At 39.6% G+C, this 22,315-nt stretch overlaps 1 protein-coding gene across 2 annotated transcripts in view; it reads left to right on the top strand.

Moving 5' to 3' along the window:
* The first annotated feature begins 763 nt into the window (after positions 1-763).
* LOC124159516 (discoidin domain-containing receptor 2-like) overlaps positions 764-22,315 on the top strand; it is a 562,201-nt gene continuing 540,649 nt past the window's right edge. For both annotated transcript variants that reach the window (XM_046535396.1, XM_046535380.1), the window contains exon 1: positions 764-831. The gene's annotated coding sequence lies outside the window, so the exon portion shown is untranslated. The remainder of the gene's footprint in view (positions 832-22,315) is intronic.

Here is a 22,315-nt window from a genome sequence, read left to right as displayed (position 1 = left end):
GTAGTAAGGATGGAGGAGGTTGAATGGTAGGGGGAGGAAAAACGTGGTACCTGAGCAATAAGGCGTATTCAGACCCACGCGTGGTTCATGTTATTCGACACTAGGATGCAAAAGCAACTCAACTAACTTCCATGTACTCCGATCATTTCTATTCTTTTACCCCTCATGCATTAAATCATGGTTCAGTCGATGTAATCTATTATCCAATAAGTGAACGATATGCCAAGCAGTATTACCACCATACCAAGTAGTATAGGAGAATTCCACTTTATATTCGAAAGGTATAAAATACTACCAGTAAGTGAATGCTAGTAAAGAGTTTAAATTTTGCTTAATTATGCTAAATTTGTGAATAGTTTGGACACTAATTTGTTTAAATCACTTTAGTGAATAGGTGTAGTTTGTTTGTTTAACTACGGAATTATATTTGTGGCTAGATGATTCAATACTTAGGATTAAATATCAAATTATTTAATTTGGGATAGCGATATAAATTTCTCCATGTTATTTTTTGCTGTAGCACTTCATTACATTAATTTTCTTAGTTTTGCTAATGGTCTCTTTCTCGATTTTTTTAGGGTATTGATTTTAATCGTTATAAGGATAATATTTCTCTTTTGTCATTTGCCTTAAAAAGAGTTTAAATTGGAATTTAAGGTTGGTTAATTAGAACTGCCGAAGAAAATGTAAGGTAATCAGCTATGCATTATATAAACTTTAATTTCCAATTCAATAACCAAATTATAACGCATTCCTTTCTTCCTTCCAGATCGAGAAACACATCTTTTGAAGTCGTAGCTTACCTGCTTCATATTTATCTTCATGAAAATGGTGAGTAAAATAATAAGAAAGAATCCTTCTTTCTATACTTTCATTTTTATTCCCTTTCCTTATAAAATTAAGTTAGTTCATCTTAGCCTCTTTAGTTTCCAAACTTACAGCCACTACTTGGGAAAGTAATTTATTTCATGGGTAACATAAAAGTTTTAGGTTACTGTAGCTATATCTTTCTTTTAGAATTTTGAAGTCAAATGGGAGTAAATTAAGCAAAAATCTACATTTTACAAGTAACGTTTTCTTTGTGAAGTAGTAATTTTGAAATTTCCTTTTGACTGTTTTAATCGGTAGTATTTGACTAAAATTATCTTTCGCATTTTGCTTTTTTTGTTAGAATTACTTTTCCAAGCTCACCACCATTTTAATTTTCGGTTCATCAACATTTTTTGGCTATTTATTTTGCTTGATATCTTTTTCAGTATGGTTTACGGTTGTAATCGATGTGATTGGATTCAAAAAGAATGAAATGAGAAACTTGTATCGGTATTCAAGGGATTGAGAACTCGGATTCTCGCAAGTGTCAGAGGGTCAGTTTCATGTTAAATTAAAAATTAAGTTAAAAGTAGGATTACCATTTTAATATGTTATCCCTCATCCTTCTCACGGACATGAACTCATCCGCATCGCCCTTAGGTGCCGCATTGACCTTATGACTCCTCATCCTCTCGTTTCGATGAATTTTCATCTTAAACGCCTGGCAAAAATTTTTGTCTAATCTCCAATTTTATTGTGACTTTGATTTTAAGTTATATTTTCAGTCATTTTTTCCTCCTTATAGGTCCATGTATTTATGCCATTTACTTAATATTGATTTCAATCCTTAGTCTCTTTGAGTTATTTTTCCATTCTCTGTCGTAGACTTTAAAGGGATCGATCCTTTCGCCGTACCATATTGTTGCAAGCCCTTTTATCGTCGTTGAGAGTCATCCAACCGTATTTGTGCTAAGGTAGTCAAAAGAAAGGGCTAGTTACCTGACTCTGTTCCTGTTTAGTCTTGCTTTGTTTGGTCCAAACAACGTTCTCTCATCGGATGCCCATCCAAACCCCAGAATTTCCAACCCCACATGATGTTTCCCTCGGATCTCCTCGCATCAGCTACTTTTTTCGATGCTCCCTCACACCGCTCCTCCTCCCCCTCCCTTATTGCTCCCTCAGGAGTAAGCAAAGATCACTCCGTATCGTTTTCCGCCGTCTTTCCCCCCCCCCCACTTCGAATACATCCGACCCTCCTACCTCTCTCATCGTAGTCCATATTTTCATCTCCTCCCATCTTTCCCCTTCTCACCAAATTCCCTCCATCCCAAAATTTGTCTTTCATCTTATTATATTTTTTTTAGTTTAATGGTGCCCTGCCCTCCTTTTAACGCGGTCCTCTTTCTTTTCCTTGCCCACTTCCTTCTTTCCTCGTCTTTTTACTTCTCTCTACTCCACCCCCTTCGAACCCCGAGCTACTCATCCTCATGCCCTCAACTAACCTTTCACGTAGGCGTGTCCTCAACCGATTCCCTCCAATGCTAAGGATTTTCATTTCTCTTGAAAAATTTCATTCTCTTTTTTTCTCCATTCTTCCCTTTGGGCGACCTTTTCTCTGAGATGTTTACGTTTTGGAGGAAAATTTTCCTCCTCATTTTACCATCCCGTGGCTTTAATTGGTCCGTCCTATTTCATAATCCTGCATCTGTTTTTATCTATCCATCCTTTCGAATTAATTTTCCGTCATCGTTTTTGATAATGGTTTTTTCTATTAATCTTTAGCAATCACTTTGTGCTTATTTTTTCGCACACACAAAAAAAATAAGTAGCCCATATCACCTCCTGCCATTTCCCTGTAAACTGAAAAATCGCGCTATGCGGCGTGAACTAAGGTCTCAAATTTTGGCGCAAGTGCGACCCTCACGTCGTAAATGAGACAATTCGTTTCAAATATGGCCATAAATTTAGCCTACGTTTCCATATCACTTTCGCCATTGCAAAGAGCAACAATGTACGAATAAAAAACATCAATTATGGCATTATAACACAGTTGCATGGTAGTTAGCATTGTTTGCTAGAGGAGTCGTGTCATAAACTTGTTTTCACTACCATATATACAGCCCTAACTTAGACCATCCTTTTACGCTGTATATTGCATCCGATGTTCCAATATCCACACATAAACAAATATATTGCCGCGCATACCTTATTGCCTGGCCTTTTTTATGAAGAATCTCTAGATTAGCAACGCCTCAGAGGGTGCTGTAATTCATGATCATTTACTTTTTAGTTGGAAAATGGAACTCTTTGAATTTAAAATAAATTTGGGGTAAAAATTATACCGTGCAATATTGTTTTTCGTATAGTATTTATCATAAATTGCTAAGCAGCTTTGTTAATAAGCTTTTTAAAAAATTTACGCCAAACTCATTGGTTTTCATTTCCTAGTACAGAGGGGAGAAATCCACTTTTAATAATACTAAGTGTAACGCATCTATTACGTAATACAAATAATCTCTTTTGGAGCCTGATATGTATTTTTTTAAATTTCAGGAAAATTTCTCAGTCTGCAAATTACACATATCAAGCCTATCACCTGCACGGTGTATTTGTTAGAATGTTTATGGGTATTCTTGTTTTTGCTCACACACAGTGAAAAAAGAAATGCCATTAATTATAGTTACGAGCACTACATCTTCCTTTTCATAACTAGGTCCATCATCACTCGCTTTTATCACTCCATGGTATATCTCTTATCACTCGTGGTGCACGGAGCAGTAAAGTTTCGGTTACTGCTCATGCCAGCTACGAATGGATGCCTTTGCTGGAATGATCATGGGCAAAATATTTTATTACTTTACCTTAGATAGTTAATTGATAGATAATCCTTCTATAATATTCGTTAAGGTTGCAAATAAAGTAGAAATTTTGGCAATCATCCATTGGATAAATGCTAAGAGTTGGTAATGTTCCCCACGTATATTGAATTTCGTCGTAGTCTTGCATTCCCGAATATTGTGTGTAGGGTTCATTTTATGTCCTTGCCTATCCTGGCTTGCAACTCGCCCTCTGTTTGCCCACCAACTCCCACATACATGCATACATTCCCTCGCTCTCTCGATCCCGGAGTACCCGCTTGCTCCCTCCGTCCGCCCGTGAGTACGGCCCCATTTCCTGGGCGGAAAACTCTCTGTCTTCGCCAAACCACTCGATCTCCTGCGCCATTCTTGAGCACCCTGGTTAGCTACGCCGCGGCCACTTAAATACAAACACCTCGTACTGGTGTCTGTACGAGGATCTCCCTCGCCCAACTCGCCTCCTTCAAGTTGCTCTTCTCGAATAGTTCTCTTGCAGACTAGCTGTTGTTCTGATATTGAGTTTCCTATTCTATACCGTCTTCCCGCCGGATGACATCGCTTATCATGCATCCCCGAGTCGTTTTTCAGCGTTTTAAATTTATTCCCTGCCTACACCCGCTAAAAAAACTTTTAGTTACCTCGGAGCGTGATTCTCACCTACATTGCTTGGTCTTCGTAGCTCACACTTGAACAGAAACGTGAATCAGTAGCTCTTCTTTTACTTTATCCCTTCACCATCCAGTTTTCCGCCCAGCTGGGAACATGCATGAAATAGGATAACTATCTTTGAAGAAGTACAAGACGAATGTGTTTTCCTTTTATGTTCTCACATTTGTTATTAATTTCTCAATCAATGTGTCTACTACAATTTTACAAAAAACTCGTTTCCAGATCATTGCTGTCAGAAGTGTAAAAATTCATTGTTGCCATCGTGTTTTTCGTCGATGCAATTTAGAACACGTGGATCGTGGTTTTACTCAAGCTTAGGTACACAAAGTCTAATTACGCTGGTTTAAGAAGTGATGAACTAATTGACGCTCCTGTGAAACCGTCGACTCGATAGTTGCTCCGAATTTATCCACGTAATTAGCAGTTTAGCTGGCGTACAAGACACTTGGGTAAAATTATGAACGCAAATATACACATGTATTCTAATTACGAGTAAAAATACGAAATAAACTCCTATACGTCATAATATACTATTGTTAAATATCCTATGTACATTTATGAATAAACATTTTCTGTATTGACAAGTACCAAAGAGGTCCAATGAAGATGAATCATAGCTCTCGCAAGAATCATCTCCTCTCCGGAAGTATTTATTCGAGTGAGGGTTATGGGTATCAATGACTAGGCTATAATAGACAGTCTTTTGCCGTGCCGTCACTCGGTGGCGAGAGTCAAATCTGCGCTTGTTAACCTAATGGCTTTGGCTCAATGACCACATGGCTGGGGTTTTCAACATTAAGAGCATACAAATAGCTTATTGTTTTAGAAGAAAAATTGAATGTTTATACGAAAGAAGATGAAATAACTTCACTCATATTTTTGTCGCGGTTGCGTGAGTTTCAGGTATACCTTCCAATTGTACACAAGAAATTGATCTATTCCGCAGTATTATTTACCGTACAGCTTCCTCGGGCAATGTGTATAATGCGTATTTACAGATTATTCTCGATTTTCCTTTTTTGCGGGTTTTCAGCGATATCATACTGATTATCGTCTGAATCCTTCAAATTTAGTTGCTTCAAATCCTTCACATTATGGCTCTGGTTTACCACTTACTTACTCTAACTTTCTCGACTACCTTCTTTTATTTGCCGACTTACCTTTCTCCTCCCTTTCTCGAGTCTTCTGAGTTTTACTGCAAGAACATCACCTTCTTCATCTGCACACTCGATCCGTTTCTTCCTCCTCCTTCGCGATGCCAAAGCCGCACCCATCCCCATGCCCTTCATACACTCTACCTTTTGAGCCCTCGAAACTTCCAACCCGGTCCCTTTACGGAGCTCCTTCCTCGCGTGCCCCCACTTCGCAAGCCCCGTTTCCCGCTCGGATCTTTTCCTCCTCTCCCCGAACCCCTCGCTACCTACCCTACGGAGCGGCCCCGAAAAATAAAAAAAGGAAAAGAAACCACTCCTCCATCCGTTTTTCCGCTTCAAATTGCTTCTAAAATTTTGATACGCTCCCGCGAGGCCTGGCGAAGCGAAAAAAATGTCTTGTGCGAGAAAGAGAGGGAAGCAAGGGAGGAGTTTCTTCTTCTCCCTTCGTAGTCATTCAACTCTTTTCCTCTCATTTTGCTCTCGCTTCTCTATATTCTAGCTCCTTCTCTCCTTTTGATCTTCCTCTTCCCACCCCCGTCTTCCTGAGGAGCGTTTTCTCTTTCTCGATATATTCCGTTCCATTTCCTCTTCTCTTCTCGCTCTTCCATTCGCGAGCCCTGTCATCCCGCGCATTTCCTCACCTCTCATTTATGCGCATTACGTGCGTCTTGCACCTCCATCGCCTTCCGAGTCACCTCCTCCACGGCGTTTTCCTCAATGTCTTTCATCGATCACCTCTTTGCAAAGACGTAAAGTACTTTCGATCGTCGTTCGCATGAATCGTTTACTCCAGGAAAACATTTTTGCATCAGTCGGACTGCTTGAAGAGGTGAAGGCGACGCATCGTCCATGGTCAATACTTGTGTTAGTTAGCAATACAAGTGCTGTATTCATTTCTTAGGCAAACATGTAATAGCTGGTTGTCAGTTAATTTGTCCTTGGGCCGGATAATAATGGCTGAAGTTATTCCCGATGTATTAATGAAAAGTTAATTGTAGTCACATGACGAATACACCCCCGGGTGGATGAATGGATGACTTGTATACCGATCGCATTGAGGTAGAACCGGGGCGTATATGTGAATTAGATTGCGCTTTTTGCAATTTATGGTGTTTAAACAGTGACATCTCGTAGGATATTGAGGTCGCGTAATAATCGATACTTATGCTTCACGTGTAAGAGGCTTAACAATTTGTTAAATATAGCAAATTGAAGAAGGATAGAGTGAAACCTAGTGTTGCCTGGGACTGAATCTAAAAAAAGCTTTACGGTTGGTCTCCAGTTTCATGTAATATTTTTGAGAGACGTGCTTAGAACCCTTAACCGCTCTTTACATGGTGCCCAATTTATCGATTAATTTTCATTAGAAGTGAAAGTTAGCCAGCTTAATCTCTTATTCTTCCGCTCTTAAAAGCATTGGATTACATGCATGAAATTTTAATTTTTTTTTAATTTCGGAGAATAAGTGATATTTTCGGCGATACGTTAGTGAGAACTTGGCTGAGAACAGTGGTAAAAAATTGTGGATCACAACGGTATTTTATGATAGACGCTTGCTTAGCGACCAGTAGCCCTACAGAAATAACCGGAGCGGAATCATAATCTAATTCATAGCGGCAGTGGCTAATGTTTTAGCTAGGTACGCAAGGTTAGTTACCGCTTATCAGGAGACCCGGCATTGACTCCCCAGTAATGCAGTGGCGCTCTTCCCAGGTCCCTCGAACGTTCTCTTCGGAGCACTTGCCATTCAAGCGGTGGCCGCACACGCGATTAAGCTCGTGCATCACTTAGCTCATTGCGCCGTCGCTCTCCTTGGGGGCTTTTATGGGCGCACGAGGGCTTTTTAAACGGCGGCTGATATTCGGGGGAGAGCATCGCGTGGGGGAGGTCTGTGCATACAAAGGACTCCCGTGGCTTCCCCGCTCGCGCGCCCTCCCGCGACTTCTTCCGCCTCGAGAGCACTGGGTCTCCCCGAGCGCGGGGACCTTTCCACTCCAATTTACGGCGATGCGTCGGTGGGGGTTAGACGGCCCCTGCCCGGACCTCTCTCTCCCGGAACCAGGGGTGGAAATTTCGGTGCATTTTGACGATTCCGTTCAGGTGATTGGGTTCTTGGTTTGATTTGGTTCTACAAATCGTTCCTAATGTATAAAAACATGGCAAATCGCGGTTATGTGAAATAAATTCGCAAACCCATGATCCAAAAATTGATTTTTGCAAATTCTGGAACACTAATGAATATTTGATTTACTATACATTTTCTAAATGCTGAAGTTTCAGGCTTGATGGTTTGGATTCTGATCATCATGAAATTGAAAAAAAAATAAAAATAAAAATTCTCTACACTCCCAGTGGAAAATTGTTATTCCTCAAGCCATTTTTATCCGTACTTTTCACCGCAGTTTTAAATTTAAAACTGTTAATTATTCATCGAGTAGGGTGGTAGCCTAGTGGATAGAGCACTTGGCTGCTAATAAAAATGGTTCCCGGGATCCAATGCCTGATATAGCCTTCGGACACCCTAAAATAAAATCTCGAAGTACGATGTGGCCCAAGTAAGGGAACTGACTTATATATTCATGTATTGATTACTGGGAATTTATTTCACTACAACTGGTTCAGAATATTATTGTTCATAGTTTCATCAAATAACTTGTTCATAATTTCATCAAATAACTTGTTCAAACCTCAATTATCCCTGTTAGTGACCCAAAAATCGTTCATTTTGAAGTATGTATTTGGATTCGGATGGAAGTTATGTAATTCGGATTCTTTCATGATTGAATGTAAAGGAAAGATTCGTTCATGAGTGAATGAAAAAGAAAGATTCGTTCATGAGTGACTGAGCTCTTCCCGAGAACCTCCCGCCCGATCTCTCCTCCCCATACCTCCCCCCCACTTTAAGCGCACGCGAGCATACATATGTATGCAGGCACGACGTAAATTGACATGTATTCCCCGTTGCACGGGAAGCGGCATCAAAGGGTAAAAGGGTGCCCATTGTTGTTCGTTTCGGATTGGCTCCACGCGGCAGAGAGCTGCTAGGGGGTTGGAAAGTGTATTGTCAGGCAGGAAAGGGGGTGGCGGTGGTAAGACCTCTAAAAAGGGCGAATTAAAGGCCAAGGGCCCCTGCTCCCTTTTGCTTCAAATTTTTAGTTCGCCCCCAAGCCCCTGTACCTTTTCCCCCTACCCACCTTTTCATCCCTACTCCATCTGCTCACCCCCTCCTCTCCTCCAGCATCCTAAATTCTCTATTCTTCCCCTAGCCAAGGATCACTTTTTTCTCGGATGAATTGGGTGCACACTCTGGAGGGCTTCTAATATGGTCGGGAAGTGAACGTAGTGGATCAGGCGACGGAAAGGAATAAGAGGGGGAGTTTGGTGTGGAGGGCTGGATGAGGGAAGGATTTCACAGTGTTGGGCATTATTGAATAAAGCTTGTGCTCCGCTCTCCGTTATGAAGAGTGAGAGAGAGAGAATGTGATGTGATTAGGCACGGATTAAGCCAACTTAATTTATCAAAACCCTATTTCCTCCCATCTCACACTCCTTCCGATATTTTACTCCGTCAGATCTCACGCCACCTTCAAACACTCCTTCCTTATTTCCCCGTTCATGCTCCAGTGGCGTATTTCTTTTCCTGTTCGAATGAAGGAACTATCTGAGCATGATAACGTGGCGTTGTTATTTTCCTTCTATCCTCCCATCGTTCCCAATCCCTCGAAAAAAAAAACGGCGTTCCTCAGTCACTGGATTCACGCCTGGCTTAGCGATCATTATACTTCTCCTCTGCCATTGGATGAAAGCGTCTTTACGACGACCATATTTGAATATCGGATATTCTTTAATTAATGGGAATTATGCAGGAAAGCTCTCTCTCGGGGAAACGAGATTAAATGGGAGCAACGGATAACCTGGCCATATTCCCCGCTCGGCTTAGAGGGAGTTGGTTCCAGATAAGATATCGGGGGAAAGCTCCTCGTCTCCTCACGCTCATCCTTGTTCCTCCTTTTCTCAACATCTGCATGCCGAGTAGTCGCGTAATTGCTTGATTTATCGTATTGAAAACCTCCTCATTTAATCAGGGAGCGAATGGAGATGGGGTTAAAATCCGGCACGGGCCAAACTTAGGATGAACAGTCGAATGAGAGATGAGTTTTACAATATTGTCGCATTTTCCGTAGCTTAGATGTTCACAGGGCTTTATTGCCTTGAAAATGATGCAAATGAAATTTGTGTGCAACTAAGGTTAGATATAGTTTCCTTGAAATGGATTAATTACATTGACCTTCTCAAACATTATAAAAATTAGCTTTAAATTTAGAAATTGACATCATTCAATGAAATTTGCTTGCCATTCAGATAGTCTTAAGCTTTTGTCCTCTAGTTGCAATGATAATTTTTAATTAATGAGTTCCTATTTGTTTAAATATTTTTCCGTAATTTTTATATTTCCCAATATTTTTTGGCGATTAACAAATTGAAATGCTTCCACGATAATTTTGTATTTTTTCCATCATGGAAATAAAACGATACTTGGAAATTTCACTAATGAATTTATTCTTTTTATTTATGAACTTATTTCATTCGCCAATAAATTAATTAAATACTTCCCCTCTGCCCCCTCCATTGCCGCCTCCTCTGCCCACATCTTTTGAGTATATATTGTATTTAAACGCTGTAATATCACCTGAAGATGATATAATGTATCAAAGCCCGGGTCGTGTGATAGTTAAAGTTCACATGAAAAATTTGCAAGTTTTGTTTTATATCCATTACGGCTATTGCTACGAAGGCCTGAATTCTTATCCATTTTTCGTTGAGTTCCTTTAATTACACAATCCTATTTAATGCACGTGATGGTATTTTTCTTAGTTTTGAGTTTCATTCGCTTATTTTGTTACGGTTTATTGCTGCTTGTTGTATCTCTCAGAATCATTCATTAGCTGAAGAAATTTTCAATTTGTATTGATATCGCTTTGAATAAGTTCAGAAACTTATATATCAGCGTTCAAAGATCGTGTTTAGGTGTAAAACAAATATAAATGCCTTTGCGAGGCGTTCAGACCCGCGTATTTGTTCTCGTCACCAAGGGAATCGTAAAAATGCAGCAGTAAACTCGTCGCTGAAGAAATCGCCACCGGTCCAATTTCCTCCTCTCGGGGATGGCTTGTAATTTACGACGTTGTCGCGCATCGGAAATTTGACGAACTAGAAATATTAACTTTCCGTCCGTCGGCTTTGTACCCCAGGGTCCGTCACCTTCCGGAGTGGAAGTCGCAGAAATTCCTGCCTCCCTAGTGAGAGAGTGAGTGAGTAATACTCCCTTGCATTAATCATCTGACGCGAGGCTCGCGAAAGTGGGAGCGAGGAAAGGGTGGCAGTTTGGTAAATTTAGAAGGAAATGCTGAGGGGCAGGAGAGGATGGGAAGAGGAGAGAAAAGCCAAAAGGAAAAGTTTTGTAATGGATATTGGACTGGATCCAGAATGGTTTTGGTTTTGGAGAGAACAGAAATGCAGAATTTAAATCGCGAAAAAAATGGAGGCAGAGAAATTGAACCAACAGGAGATGATCTTCGTGAATAAATTATTCCAAAAGCCGGGACTGAATTCTAGGTCTGATGATTGCCGGTCACATGTCCCACCAATTGCACCAAAAAGCTATTTTCCTACAAATCATCAAATCATCTATAGATCAAATTATCATCAGGGAGAAAACAGCATGGTGGCGTATACAACTAGTATAATGCCTGTCCGGCAATTGGTTAACCCATTAATCCCCAGCGTTGCGTAAACGCAACATTATTGAATTGAAATTATTATAAAAAACCTTTGCTTCAGGATAATTTTTTCTCAGGGTTTCTGAATTCCTGAAATACCATTCGCACTTATTCAGTTATTTTTGGAAAAATATTCATTAAAACAATAATTTTTATTTTACTTCGAAATTTGCCTATTTCGAAGTGTTGAAGTACTAAAAACTGTAAATATTTTTTTACAAAGATTTATTGCGTGATCTTACTAGAGGTAATGTTTTCTCTTAGTTCTAAGCTTCTTCATTCATCATGTTTATTTTTGTCACGAAATTTCGTCGTTACTGGTATAAATATGGTTGTTGTAAATAATGTTGCGTTTACGCAACGATGGGAATTCTCTGGTAGACCAGAGGGCTTGTCTCAAAGCATAACGAAAATCGTCAATATGGCTTTTAATCGACAACGTAGTCTTTTGGAGGCAGTTTAGATACATTTTTGGCACTCACAGGTTGAGAGTTAACATAGGAAAGGGTGATTGGCATCTTGAATTCCAACATGGCCATCGGTACGAATTTTACATCGAACACTCTGGTACTTGGTGGAGTCAAGCTGTTGCGCGCACACGTGGAACCGATACAGAGCAATGTCATTCCCATGTCGTTGAGTGAAAGGATTACTTCTTAGACGTTAAATTCAGCTTCAGATGCATTCATTTTCAAAGATGGTAGAATGAGAGGGTGAGAAACCTATTAGTTGAAGCAGGATTGTGATGGAAGGTGGAGCGTTCCTCTAGTCGCTCATTGGAATTTTCTCCGTGCAATCCTGAGTTACCTATTTTTTCTTCTATCGCTTAGGTGATGTGAGGCTAATATTCTAGCTTCAGTTGGGTTCGTATCAGTGAAAATGTCCTCTGAAATGCATCTTTAATTCTCATCCAGTAATTATATCAATCATACCACAGTAGTTTTTGCTCGGCTTTTTGCTAAATAATTTGTTCAGGGGTTTCCTTCAGATTTAAAATTGAAGAATTTTATCCGTTATTTCTACGCCACAGACGTATACTTTATAAGAAGCGTCAAGAAGGTAGCTGAAGAATATAAATTGACACGAGAGGCGATGTATAATATTTTCTTAACTTTGGAACTACAATGGGAATTACATCTTCTCAGTATTTCAAATATTGCAGGAGGTGCTGCAGGTAAATCACATTTTACTCAAGCAGTATCAAAAGAAAAATCGTCCAGTAAACGCGCACGCCCAGGTAAAAGATGCAGAGAACAAACAGCGGTTCATCTTAATGTGAAAAAATAGAATCTACCTCCATAGGAGTCCCGAATTTCTGTGTAAAAAAGGCAATAGAAACACTTATTACTCAGTATGGAGGCCACTCACCAATTGAGCTCCGTCACTTATTTCTCAGCGGAAAATTAATTGAATTAATTTTGAACTACTCAATAATTACGCTGAGAAGATAAATAACCATACATTTACTCAGAGTGAGGCAGCTATAAAAATTATAATTGGAATCGTAGTGTTGTCGGGGTATCATATATTACCACGCACTAAGTTGTACTGGACAAGCCAAGAGGAGATGTCTGTCGCAATTGTGAGGCAATTTATGACGAGGACTTGGTTTGATGAATTAAATAAATATCAACAGCACTCCGATAATTATCAACTACACAAAGTGATACATTTTTGAAAGTTGGACTTTTTCTCAATAGACAAAACCAAAATTCCATTTAGTTAGGAATTTTCCTAACAAATGGTTCCATATTTCAGGTGGCACGCAGCTAAAATGTTCATTCGTGGGGAACAATTTAGAGTAGGTTATACATTGTGGTGCCTGGCCTCATCTACAGGCTATCTATATGAATTTTTTCCATATAGGGAGGTGGAACTTGAAAGTGATATGCCTAGGATTTGTAAGTTCACTAGAAGAAACGGTTGTAATAAATTAACTGAATTTTTTTGTTAGTCTCCGAAAATTCTTGCCAAGTATTTTGATAATTTCTCCATCAGTTACAATGTATTAGCAACTCTTAAGTGATAATTGTTATTTTTCAACGGGAAAAGCAAGAGGAAATCGAACGGAAAACTGCGCACTCATGTCTTCGAGAGATTTGACGAAAAAACCTAACAAGGATTTCTACTATTCGTTTGACAGGTCAAAATATATTCTCTTAGTGCGATGGCATGATAACTCTGTCATCGCTGTTGCTTTAAATTATGGGAATATGGAACCCATAGAGAGGACGAAAATATATTCCCGGAGATTCCCGTAGAAAATCGAAATATCATCAACGGTTACAATCAGGGAATAGAAGGGTAGATTTTCTCGATAATTATGTTGCATGTTACCGTATCCAGATTATGAGCAAAAAATGGAGGTGGCCTCTATTCCGAAAAGGGGTTGACAGTGCAGTGGTGAATCCGTGGTGATTTACGCCTAAGCCACGGGCAAAGCAATTCCTCAGTTAGAATTTCGGTCAGAGATCGTAAAACTTTACTTAGACAAGAAATCGTTTCCAATACAATGGCTGATGACATGTGGCATAAAAATCGCTGTTCACATGCGGGACACCTTAGAAAAAATAACATGTATGTGGGGTAAACCGCAGCATGCCCGTCAAGGGAGAATAGGGCATTTCATCGGTAGGCTACATATAATTCCCCGCGAAGATGTCAAATTTGCAAATCAAGGATAATTATGTTGTTAAAAGTGCTACGTTTAATTCCACGCAGCATATTATTGAACATTACATCAGAACAGACGATGAAAAATAAAATATGCAACCTAAGCTTTGAAATTTTTTTTTGCTTTTATTTTCCGGGGTTTTCCCATCGTTGCGTAAACGCAACATTATGCAAATCATATATTATGCTAAATATAATAATTTTTTTCAAAAATTAGTCTTAATTAGGCCATAATTAACCGTAAAATACGAAATAACCGGACTTAAAAGCCCTATGTGCAGTGTGGGGAATAATGGGTTAATGTGAGTTCAATTCCGGTCAAGTGAAATTATTTGTAATGGTTTCCATTATTTTCTCTATTCTTATGCATCTGTACGAATTTTCTTAGCAAATAAGTAGTTCAATCTACCCTTTTTTAGTGTTTCGTTAATTAATTTCACCATTTGAATGAATTCTGTGAGAAGATGGCATTTCAGTATGTCGGGTTTTGAATCAGATTCTGATGCTGCGCATATGTGAGCGTATGGAGTTACTTCTCAGGTGGGCCACCTTCACTTTGAAGCAAATCGCTTGATAAGGCTGTCATGAGCAATTAGGTTTTTTTATATATAATTCTGCAGTAGAGTCGCTTTCGTTGAATTGAATGAAACTCGGTACAGATAAGTTATCGTGAAATTTTTTGACGAAATAGTGTCTGGAATATTTGCAGTTTGAAAGCGAAGCATTGCTTTAGCTCCTTAAAGTGTGTTGCCTTTTAGCTAGAGGCAGGGCCCTTCGAGTGGAGGAGAGAGTGAATGAGAGTACTTTGGAAGCTAATTTTGAATGATTTGACGCAACGATGGATCCGAATGGGAGTAGAGAGGTCACCTTTGACTTTCGTCGAACTGAAGGAAGACGGATGGGCAGAAGTGGTCGAAAATGAAAGCGGAAAATCATGCAGAGAGAGGAGGGAGACTTTAATGAGTGGCCTTGAGAGAGGATGAAAGGGAGAGGGAAGAAAAGAAAGATACTCTTTTGGAATGGAGAAAAGCGAAGAAAATTGACATCGGAATGGAAAGTGTAGTGCGATCTCTTGAAGCCTTGTTAAAGAGATCACGCTACAGAAATAGATCTAAAGAGCTATCAACAATATGTACATATGTTTAACAGCTTTCTATTGCTCGCAAGCGGTGACCAACATAAGAACTGGTAATCCAATGGATTTCACGGTCAGAGTCAGGTGTAGCTAGATTATTCTTTATGAACATTGTGTATGCGTACATTACCTCGGTTTATTTAGGAAGTTCTTCTATTTAGGTCATTTAGAAATACATTTGGACCTTGTACACGATACAAAACTATTTTCTTACCGATAAGTGCATTTCCCAGTGACTCATGCAAAAGCAGATGTACTCACATAAAATTGAGATTGGGAAATTCAGGCTCGAATCCCAGTCAAGGCCAATGATTTTTTTCTCTGTGGATTTTTCGTACAATTTGTGCCTTGCGGGTGGCTGCGTAAAGTTGTCACCGCGGCTAGTCCCGGCATACTTAAATTAATAAGATGTTTTGTTAAACTAGGATTGGCTGTAGTAAGTGCTGAAGTTTTAGTAAGTTATTAAAAAAACAAATCGCTGCTGAAGCAAGGATCAGTTTTTGATTGCATCATGACGGGCATAAAAAACAACTGTGATGGATGTAGGATACAACAAAGCCCTCTATCGCCCATACTAGGAATATTTGTGGCAATTTTAGGTACTGGAAGGCCTTCAAATATCGATTCAATGACATGACAAACACTAGTTGGTGTTAAGAGATGGAATGAGGGATCGTTTAGGGGGAAAGATGAGCAGGAAATTGGCTGAAGTCGAGTTTCCTTTTGCACAAAAATATTCCGCTTATGCCTACATATCGAATATTTGAAAGATGGAGTGGTGGGTTTCCTCCCTACCACTTGCCTTGAGAATAGGTCGAGAGATGGATACAGAAAGGTGATGGAGTGCAAGATTCCCTATCGCCCGCGCTTGTGCTTTCCCGGGGAATGGAAGGTATGAATGTGTGAGGGAAGTGGCAGGAGAGGAGAGGGAACGAGAAATAGATATGGATAGGAAAGAGTGGATAGGGAGCCCGTGAATAGGCCGGTGTCGGAGTGGTGGCTTGGACGTATAGAGGGAGGTGTGAGTCGAAAAAAGTGTCTGAGTAAAGTATGCCGCTGTGGAGTACTTCACGTGAGCCTTTTGAGGGAAAATGGCGGAGTGGCGGAGTAGGACGGTTCGAGAGTGGGGAAGGGGAATTGGGCTCTGTGGAGAAGGGTGAGTGGAGGGTAGGTATCCTGGAGAATATTTATACGAGTGGAACTGAATCCGGGAGAGTGGCAGTTTGTACCCGGAAGGCCTTAGATGGGAGGGGGATTGTGGGGGAGGCCAGAGGACCACGGAGAGCATGAAATATCCAAGAGAGGAGGGAGTGCGTATGGGAGGGAAAGGTGCGTTAAAAATTGATGGTATCCACTGCCTCTGCCGCTGGTAAGGTAGCGTGAGAGGTCGTTGAGCCCGGGGTGTCACTACGCTATCCACCTTTACTCTCCCATTCCTACATTTTTTTACCTTTCCTCCATTTTTCCCGTCTCACACTCTTGTTCCATTCCTTCCTCTGCGTTTCTTTTTTTTCGTTTAGCCCCTCGAATATATTCTTTATCGATTTGTTCATTCTCTGTACCCCTTGCACCCTCCATTTACTTGCGATGAATAGCCTTTAACCTTCGTTTCCTGTCCTTCGCCTCCTCGCTGTCTCTGTCCCTTAATTTCGCATTCTCTCAATTCCTCCTTCGTCTAACGCTTCTCGACCCTTCTTTCCCGAAAATTCAGGCTTAATATTTATTCCCTCCCCATCTCCCCCTTTTAATCCTCTCTGATATCATTTTATCTTTTGGGTATTATACGTTTTTGCGAGGCACAAAGGCATCATTTTTTGTTGAAGTTCCTGTTTTTCATCTTGTTTGCGCTTTTTATCCTCGGAATAAATAGTAGAAGCCCTCTTCTCCCTGACAGAATATCCTTCTCTATGTATTTTTCATAAAATAAGATTTCCCACAAGCAGCCCTTCCTGTTGTTAAAATTATATGACTCTGCTGAAGAATAATCAGATAGTGCGCTCTTCTTTGGTTTTGCATACTGACATAGACGAAATGGCTATGCTTTTTCTACTGTTCCAGCATTAAGTGCATGATATATTTGAAACCAATGCTATACGTTTTTGATCATCATTTAATGTTTTGTCGAGATGAAAATGGTCATAGCCTTTGCTGGAAGTGCCTAGCCAAAATATAAACCTGTTTTCCTATTGCTCATCCAATTATTCTAACGTTCTGCGCGAATTTATGCATATGGAATTTTATCTTCGCGAAAATATGCTTCCTTTTTTACATTATCATAATCAATTTATAGTCTAAAAATATCCCATAGTGATTCCTATTTTTGCCAATTTCAGGGCAATTGTTTGTTTTTAATAAATTGTTATTGATCCCTTTTGTCCTTGACTAGCGCCTTCCTCCTTTCCATTACTAATTGTCCTCTTCCTTTATCCCTTTGAATATTTGATGTGGTAAATTGATACAATCCATCTCCGCATTAATTGCCTAAGTGCGTATCTTTATCGTAAAATCATGTAAAAATGAGGAGAAAAATGTTTTAGCTTTCACCCTAATTTCATTACATCCCATTTTAGATAAATCATAATCCATCTAGAACTGTATTCCCGAATTTATTTTTAATCGATTGCATTCTGCCGATTCTATTTTGAAGTAGTTTCTTTTAAAAATATTTTAAATCCAGTTTGGCGCACTCACTACCGACCATTTCTCCTACTTGATAATTCCAGTGCCTTGCCTCCTTTAACAGCTGTATATGCTTTCGCTCGATGCATTTACTCTTGCCTCATTTACTGGACATTAAAACTGCCTGCAGCCATTCCATCGGAGCACGATTTTCCATTTCAAGTGAAGCGGCGTAGTCGAGCAAGGGGATGCCAATCGCAGCCTCTCCTGACGCCGGCTCGCCACTCGAGTGCGTCTTCTGGAGCCGCTCATTCAGAGACGTACCGCTCGCTAGCGCACACCGAGGACCGCCCTTCCGCCCCCTTGCCTCCGTGTTCTAATGGAATCCTTGCGCAGTCTGTTTCCAATCTTCTCAGCGGTTCCACTTGACCCCTTTCCGTAAACTTATGACTTAGTTCCCCCGCCAAAAAATGCTTCATATCTCATTCGGAATGCGCCTCTTGGCCGTCGTGACTGTTCACCTCATCTCAGCCCTTAAAGTGGAACGGAGGAGAAAATATACCTCACCCGTGCACCCATTTTGAAGTCTCTCTTCAACCCTAGGCTTCCGGGGCCGTTTTCATTTTCTAAAAACGTAGAATTTTTTTTTCGCTTATATCTGATATTCTCCACTACATCATCCTTATTTTTCAGTTTTCGTGTGATGAAATTATACTGATTTTCGCTATCCTAGTTATTTTTTTCAGAAGCACAATTTCTATAAATTCCACAATCGGTTAAAAGTTTCCTTTCTTTCAGGATATGAAATCAAGTAATTTTTTCTCATTTCTTTGAGAAAAATATTTAAATTTGGAATTTGCTGACCGTGGCATGAACTCAGCAGATAATTTACAATTACGATACACTGTACTCGTATCATCAGAGTTTAAAGCTTTTCTATTTACTTATTTTATTAAAATTTTCGGTTTTCTGGACTGGCGGGTTTTACATCTGGCTTTCGGTAGGGATGTTCTTGCAATTTATGGTAGCCTCTATATTTATTGACTTGCTGATATACTTGTTGGTGTGTATCGTTGATATTGTTAGGGATTAGCCCATGTAAGGTAGACGTTCTGATGAATATGTGACGAAGCATCATGCAATCGTGCAATATTATTATCAGTACATCCTGATCATTGTCATAAAGATGAAAATTTACAAGCTAGTCTTCACTTTGTTATAACACATGTCAATACAGCAACCCTTGCAACGCTGAAAATCGATTCTAGGGGTTTTCGTATGCTTTGTGGAGGATGGGCGGTTAATAACTTTCAAGCCATTGTCCCGCGAGGCACTTAAGACCCTGAGCTGAGGTGGGCTCAAAATGAATGGGTAACGCTGCTGTTTGAATTTGAGATTGGATAGTAGCAGTTCGCCCTCTTGGTTTTCGGGGAAATATCGAATCTAGATCCGATTTCGGTGATAGCAATTGCGAGACTTATGGCTGATAATTTTATATTGTCATTCTAAATTGGAATTTTTCACTGTAACTAAAGTGAGTTCTAGCTTAATGCAGGATTATCATAATCTCACCCTTTTACATCACAAATTAATTTGCCTAATTGTTTGTAAAAATTTGATAAGCACTTTATTTCTACTTTCTACCTTATTTGTTGATGTTTGAACTTGAAGGTGAAACCTGCATGCTTGATGAGCTATTTATTTCCACTGTCTACCTTATTTGTGTATGTTTGAGCTTGGAGGTGAAATCTGCATGAATCATTATAGGTTTCAAATTCAGTCTATTATATTGTTACACAAAGTTTTAGTACAGGCGGTACAAGAAACTGTTTTTAATATTCCTAAATGACAAACGTTGGAGATTTCTTTGATAGACGTGATTTCTTTTGTAGTGAAACTGAAACAGTAGGTACATTGGTAGGAATTGTGTAAAGCTTGGCGAAATCCCAGAGCCCAGGATCATTAACCAATTATAGTATTTGATAAACCCCGAGGAAACTATCGAATGTTTATAATTTGGAATTTTAAGTATAAGGTTATTAATCTGGATAGAGGAAGGGAAGTGAAAATCAAATATTGGTAAAACAATTGCGTCCAACAAAAAGCACTATGATGAGGTACGATGCGATTATTCGCCTGAGGGTTTCAGTTATTGCATGCACTATGAAATATCAACATCTTAAAAAACACATAGGTGAGTTGACATGAGTGTTGAAACCACTTCTAAAGAACTCGGGGGATTCTGGAGTGAGTCAATGCTAAAAAAAATAGATTTTTTTCTGGGAATAAATTTTGACTTTCTATCGCAGTTTGCCCCTTGCTAATGAAACTGTCATCAATTCACTTAGGTTTTAAATTACCATTTATTGCGAAATTGATAACGTAATACGACGAATTTAAATTTGGCAATCACTAAAAAAATAAACCCGTCGCCCACCAACAAAGCCACTTAGAGTGAGGAATTAGCTTCCATGGCATAGAACATTGATTATTGCCGAGCCATTCGTATGTGAATTGATTAAAGCATTTGAATTAATTGAAAAACCAGTTAACTTCAACGAGCCCTTAAGATAGGCTGTGAATTCTTGAAATAAGAAAATAATATTTAAATTTATTTTCACGGTATCCAGCACATCGAGCATGCAAATATATATTGAATCCGAATAGATAATGATAAATTGTTCAATAAGAGTGGAATGTTATATCTTTAATTTCCTACCATTTAATACCATTGATAACGAAATACGGAATGTGGTAACACTTTTGATTTCTTAGGGACTTTAGCCCTCAGCTTTGGTTAAGCAGCGGTAAAACTCACTGAAAGAATTGCGGAAAAATGCTCGTTGTCGACTTTTCCACTACGGCGGAAAGTTCAGATCGGCATTTCAACGGCCATGTACCATTTATGCCTGTGTTTCAATTTAATTCATCCGCCGCACTTCGTTAAAACAAAAGGCAAGTCACCCGCTGTCGAAACCGGATAAAGGCGGCAACACTCATTACTACCGCCGAAAAGAGAAACAAAAATGAATGCTCTCGTGGAGGCGAGCGAAAAAGAAATAATAATGCTTTTTCACTCAGTGGTTGGCTAAAGCAAGAAGGAAGGAAGGAGAAAGAGGGTGGGAAAAGGACCGAATGAATTCCTGCGTGCGAAAGGGTCAGGTGAGGGAAGGAGAGAAAAGGTGGGGAGGAGTGAAAAAAATGGGCGAGTAGGTAAAGTAAGCATCTGTCAGCAAGAAACGTGTGCAACCCTCGTCCTCAGACAAAGGAGCAAACGCATGAATAAATTGAACCCCCCCACCCCCTCTCTCTCCTCCGCCGTGTTGGAGTGCCTCCCCTCCCCCGTTTTTTCTCCCCCTCCCACGACTCCAATCAATTCTCTACAACCACCCACCTCTTTTCCAGCATCCCCCTTAAACTTCCCTCTTAACGTGGTTTCTTCCGCCTCCACGTCCTCCACGCCCTCTTACTTCCCTGACCGCTTTTGCCTCCTTCTCTCTCTATAAATGCCATAATTTTCCCCCGCGTGTTACCTGAATTTCTTCACCTAATTGTTTTCGTTCATTTTACGCTGAGGTCCTGGTTACGGTTCTTTTTTCCATTCTCTGTGTAACTCGGTAATTCCTCCTTTGCTCTCTTCAGGGATTTGTAATGCCTTCATTTATTTCCCTTCTTGCCCTATCAATCCACTCTTTATTCATCTTATATAACAGTGAATTGACGAATGAATGTGGACTGGAGTCATTTATCAGTTAAAATATTTAAGTCCTAAGGTCATTTACTGGGGGATTATATTAATGCTACTTATGGACCAGTTAGATTGCGCAAAGTACCTAAAAATCATGCCATAAAACTGTGCCTATTTTAGCCGATTCTGTTTTGATAATTACAAATTTATGCTAGAATTGTTTTAACTATCACGAATATGGGGCGGTCAAGATATCTGCTCTGCCTATTATTATCAGGTGATTATTCAAGAACTTAATATGTGATATATTAGATAAGTGCATGGATTGATAGCATATTCTTGCTCTCTTCTGAATATAAATCCATGCATTACTATTATTTTATAGTGATTTTTGTTTTCGTTATGTGACTCCAATAAACCTTTTATCTGGTCGCATAATTTTTCAGTCTGTTTGTAGTTATGCATGGTGGATAATAAAATATCAAGTGCTATGGAAAACTATGATGTGCAAAATAGAACTTATTGCGTATTAGTCGAAGGACAGTGATGAAAAGGAAAGAAAGATTTTTAATTGCTCAAATCTCGGATTATTACACGGAGAGTAGAAACAACTTACGCCCTTTCAGCTCAATAGAGCTCATTGCAACACCTTAACATCTAGTTAAGCTGTTTACAAGGTCTATTTTGCAGCGAAATTATAAATTGAAGTGTGTTGAATTTGAAAATTTTAGAATCATATGTGCTTTAATTAATTATTATAGTCCAATATTTTACTGCCTTTTTTCATCCTACAGTTTGTCACATAGCGGATTTCACGTAGATCTGATGCATCAAAGGAATATGGGGAGGAAGGAGGGCTATCGTTATTCCACCTTATCTTCAGCCCGCGTGCCGTCTCTCCTGGCTCCATGCTTGCCACAGCACGCAGT

This window comes from Ischnura elegans, chromosome 1, assembly GCF_921293095.1.
Source record: "Ischnura elegans chromosome 1, ioIscEleg1.1, whole genome shotgun sequence".
Classification (NCBI taxonomy): Eukaryota; Metazoa; Arthropoda; class Insecta; order Odonata; family Coenagrionidae; genus Ischnura; species Ischnura elegans.
Note: the sequence above shows the minus strand (reverse complement) of the source record. Positions and strands in the feature narration are given on the sequence as shown.